Raw genomic sequence first — 5,436 nt, 5'->3', positions numbered from 1 at the left:
ATGATCTTTTATTTACCTACTAAAAGTAGTGGAGGGGAAGAAACATTTCATAACAAGAGGTCAGTATCATACTTGAAAGTACCACAGACTCCGGCTTTGGGTTTGTCAATTTATTATAAGGCCAAGAATAATAGGATGTATACACATCGTAAAATTAGCATATATAGATATAGAAAAATCAATACAGAGCCAATTATACGCATATAAGTAATTCGGCATAACAAGAATACAATTGTAAATTCGAGAATTAAGACACAATTTAGGGTGGAAGCAGAATCTAAATCTCTTTTCATTAGAAATAAAAACAAATCTGTCCCTACACTATACTAAAGGAGACACTACCCAACTATCCTTCCATCTAATCCCAAAAGTGTCAGCACGTGTTGACTTCCTGAGAAGTACTCACGTCAAATGGGTTAAAGTCCTTAAGGTTAGGAGCTAGTTCTAAGATGCTCCTTTCTCTCTGAAAGCTAGCAGAAGTCTGGGGTCTCTGTCCATGTGCATCATAGAATATAGAATTCGATTTTATGATTCATCTTGGTAAAAATTTCCATTGCCACTTTTTCTGTGCGGGGAGGTTCATGCTCTATTAATTAAAGTTCTGTGTTCACCAAGTCGACCTTGGTTCCTAGGCCAGCCAGACACGAGAGACATCCTCCCTTCTCGCTTCCAACTGTCTTCAAAGCATCATTTGTATATTTTCCAATCTGAAAATAACGAGTTGGCATTCCGATACCTGCAGTAGGATGAGAACACTGCAATTTCTTGAAAACAACATGCATTTACCCTCCACCCCCGAACGAAATGGAACTGGCCTGACTCGAGGGAGGGCACCTACAGTTATTTTACTTCCAAAGAGACCCAAGTGCAGGATGGTGCAGATGCTGCTACCACTGGAGCGCGAGGGGACCCTGATTAAGGTCCGTTTCACCACGCTAGCCATGACAACCGTCTGCTTACCCCTGTTTGGTTTCCTCTTCTGCGTATTCTGCTCTCTCATTTTCCACTTTGAGGAGACAACGGCAGCGCACTGTGGGGTTCTGAATTATCTCCCCTCCATTAGCGCTTCGATTGGGAAGGAAAGACCACAAAGACCACAAAGGTATGTTTGGTGCTTCTGCATTGGCCTCCACTCTGCACCCCGCTTCCTGGTGGCTGTGGCCTACTGAAATCATTATCGTGCCACGTCATGTTCCATCAGCACTTACCACCATTTGTGCCACATTAACTTCATTCTGAACGTCCTGGAGAACCTATGCCTGCTCCTTCTGACATACGTGTCCTCTATAGAGAACCCTGCGGTCCACGAGTTGGCCTTTATTGGGTTCATGATCTTCTCCCTCAGCTACATGATCCTGACCTGTCTCCTCTAGAAGATGACTGGGAAAAACACAGTTAGTTCTGAGCATCATCCTCTGCACCCAAGAACTTAATGTGAAAACATCTGGATTGCTGATGTGCAGCGTACAATAATCTTCTGTCAGTTGAGAAAAATCATCTAATTACAAACTATGTGCTTCATGTCCTGGGTGGCAAAGCTTCTGGAATGGCCTGTGCTAGGCTTTTACCTTAGAGATGGGGCAAACTCCTGCCCATAGAGAGAAAACAGTCTGTTCCCCAAACTGATGCTGATTGTTCCCATTCAATGCTCTTTCATTCTTTGTCTACTTCCTATGCTCCTATCCCCTCTCCCCTGAATCTCTCCCCTTGCCTGCTACGCAGCCTATCCCCCTGTCCCTTGTGCCCTTTGACTAAGCACTCCTTCTCCCCTTGTTGGGGAAAGATCCAATATTTATACTCTGGAGCCTCAGTGTACCCTCTGAGAGAGTCCACAGCGCCAAGGGAGCCACTCACAGTTGAGGTATGGTATGGCGCCCCTTGCCAAAGCACTCCCTCTCCCCTTTTTGGGGAAGGATCCAGTAGGTAGGCCTTGGAGTCTCAGAGACCCCTCTGAGAGAGTCCACTGTGTAAAGGGAGCCTCTCGCAAAGGAGATGTGGGAATGATACCACTGCCCCTGGGATCACAGCTTACTTGACTTTGCACGCAGCTTTGACTCGTCTACCGATTTGTGTCCCCGTCACCTTCCCCTCCTCTTTTCATGTTGTGTCTCTCACCCTCCCCTCCTCTTTTCCTCCTTCATTCTCTGTCTACTTCCCCTGCTCCTACCCCCTCTCCCCCGAATCTCTCCCCTTGCCTGCTTTTTCCCTTACGTATATGTCCTTATTGTTTGTCTAGACCTATCATGTAACTTTGTTGCCATGCTCTAATAACTGAGTAACCTTTGTAACAATGTAACCTGCTGATACTCATGTAAAGCGCTCTGATACCTCCGGGTCTAGCCAGCGCTATATAAAACCTTTCAAATAAACAAATATAATAAAATGTAATTCTTTATTTCTCGAGAAGCCAAGGAGGTGCAAAGCAATTACGGTTTCAGGCCTAGTGACTCGGGCAAGTTAAACTAAACTTCATTACACTGTGTGTTTATAAGACTGTCCTGCTTTCAGTATATGCAGGCATAACGATACATACATAATCATAATATAACATTTCATTACAATGAATGTTACTGAATACATGTTGATGATCATAAAACACTGCAAACAATAGAAATATGTGAAGGTGCATATCAACCATTAGTAGAGTGCACCCATACAAAAAGCGCTCTATCAGTTCCCCCTTCTTATGACTAGTGTCATAACACCAAATTTTCTTCTTTCAGAATTTCCTCCTTGTAGAAAAGACCAACCTAAACAGAAGATGTAGCTTGCTGCCCATGTCTAAATCTTTGTAACCCCTTAAGGTGCTGATAATGACTGTCCTGCAGTCGTTCCATTTGCTGTTCTTGTTTTCGCAGGACATTTTCCTGATGTCTGGCCTTTAGCCATTTGTATGCTTTGATGGCTCCCCATAAGACAATTATACAAATGACAGCTATTATGATGGGTTTCAAGATGTAACCCATAAGTCCCTGTCCCAAACTTCCAAACCAACTTCCAATCTGTCCAAAACCCTTGCCAATGCAATCCCAGAGTCCTTCAGCGGCCAAATTATGCAATTCTTGATGGATATCTGAAATATTGGCGATATACTTCCTTATATCCCGACTACTGTCAGGAATATAAGTGCAGCACTGTTGGACTCTCAAAAGTTTACAGATTCCTCCAGCTTTTGCTAGTAGGATGTCTAAAGCAAGACGATTTTGAAGAACCATAGCCCTTATCGAGACAATCTCACCATCCACTAATAACAGGATTTGTGCTGTATTTACGGAGAGTTTATCCACTATCGTTGCTAGCTTTCGAATTTTTACATCATTCAAAACCACACCTAGATTAGGTATCATGGCTCCAAATACATCACCAATGATTTTTCCAGCACTTACATCACGTTTTCCTCTATGAGATCCTATTCCTTGCAAAGGCCATAAATCATCCACATGGAATATCTTGGGAAATACTATAGCTAAATAGCATGTCCCATACCAATTATTGGGCAGTCTCACGTAAGCATTCTTTCCACATAAAAAATAGACATTAGGCACTATGGCCAATTTATCCAGTAGTGCTTTCCTTATGGACTCTTCAATCAGAAAAATGTGTTCACAATCACTTTCACCCGCGAATATCTTGTCGTAATATGTGGACGGAAGTCTAATGCACAACTTTCCTTTCTGCTGAAAGTCTAACGCTATGGGTCCTGAACTCCCTTTCGCCTTATGATGCAATTCTTCTTTGGCCCATGGCAATACCTTATGCTTTGGATCTGGTCGAAACAAAGTGTGCCTATGTCGATCTTTTATCTGATCTACGAATTTCTTTTCAATATCAGTCAACATGCCGGTCAAATTATGTCTGTGAGCATAAGACGTATCTAGAGTGATGGTAGGCACAAAATACTTAAACATGCACTCTACTTCCTTGTAATAAACATATGTGTTTATGTATTTTAGGACTGGAACTTCAGAGAGTACCACATCATAATTCGAGAAATAATATTCAAAATGGGCTTTACTATAAAACATGCTTAATAGCACGCTGCATGTAATCCCATAAGTGATGCTATCGTATGCCTTCCTCTACTGATGCTGGTAATTGCATGCACACATAACAATCTTTCGCTTCCATTGTGTTCACATACTCATACAACAACCGGGCATATGCATTCGCCGTGAAATCACCCTTTGACAAATCTACATGTAATCTACGACTAGTTTCTTTAATCATTTCCTTATCTTTTATGGATGGACCTTCTTCTATATCTACATTTGAAACAGGTGGTGTAAGGGTAGTTTGCTCCCCATTCTTTTCATTATTGGGAGACCCAATCAAACATTGACAATCACCACAATTATAACAAGCAGCACTATTGCTATAAGAGTTCCAATAATACATTTCTGTTTCCGTCCAGATGTTTCAGAAGCCATTTTTTTACTGTCGTATTTGACACCCCAAAGAAACGTTGAGAGTCTCTGTTCATCTTTTCTGTACTTTTAGTTTCAATTTACAATGTCTGTAATTCATTTCTCGCTCGATTATGGTCGGATTCAGTCCATCAATACTAAACCTATTGTAGAGAAGTAGTCAGCCCTAATTGCTGAATTCTTCTCTCTATTGAAAGGACCCTATTTTAAATCTTCTTCCACTAGGGGCTAGGTTATCTTCTTTCTAAGGCCTAATGAGTTCTTCGATCACTGTTCCAGCTTCATCTCTAATGAGGTTAGAGCCGAGTATGTTGAGAACCATTTGCAGGATTTCAGCTCAAATTTCTCCCATTTCCAATGCAGTGAGCTGTTGACCAAAGGAAGGGAAAACAACCTGATTAAGGATCAAAAATTGCAACCCACTCAATGCAGTGTCAGAGTTCCAAAAGCTTCGAATCCCGGGACTAACAACTGAATATCAATCGAGACGGTGTCCCCTCCGTAGCTCACTGTTTCAGTTCCCAATCTCCTGGAATTCCTCGGGCTCTGCATCTGCAACCAGATATGTCCACTCAAGAGATGCGTACTTCTGAGACGGTGTTCTTTTTCTTCTTGAGCATCTTAGATCATCTGGATTATCTTCTTGTTCGCTTTGTTCAGATTCGGACGTTTCAGGAATTGGAGCAAGATTTTTCTCAGATGCAAGTCTTATGTTCAGCCTTTCTTTTCTGGTTGGCCACTTTTCTGCTGTGGCATCTGCTCTCTGCTCTTCCTCTTTGTCTGTTCCTTCTATGCCAGGCCGTTCCCTCGGGTCTGATTCAGCGGGTACTTCCACAATGTCGTCAATTTCGGGCTATGTATGCTGCTCCTCAGCGGCAGTGCTCTTTCTCCTCGCTCTGTTTCTCCCTGTAAGTCTTCAGATTCACTTGCTCTTCGGGTAACTTGAGGAATGGGCGCATCCTCCACAGGCTCTGGAACCTTGCGGGTATGTGAAGCGTGGATCCAATGCGGC

General features: G+C 42.7%; 1 pseudogene; it reads left to right on the top strand.

Moving 5' to 3' along the window:
• The first annotated feature begins 872 nt into the window (after window positions 1-872).
• LOC146817669 (acyltransferase PGAP2 pseudogene) lies at window positions 873-1,433 on the top strand (annotated as a pseudogene).
• Window positions 1,434-5,436: the final 4,003 nt, after the last annotated feature.

Source organism: Triturus cristatus, chromosome 6 (assembly GCF_964204655.1).
Source record: "Triturus cristatus chromosome 6, aTriCri1.1, whole genome shotgun sequence".
Lineage (NCBI taxonomy): Eukaryota > Metazoa > Chordata > Amphibia > Caudata > Salamandridae > Triturus > Triturus cristatus.
The sequence above is the reverse complement of the archived record's forward strand: the minus strand, read 5'-3'. Positions and strand labels throughout refer to the sequence as shown.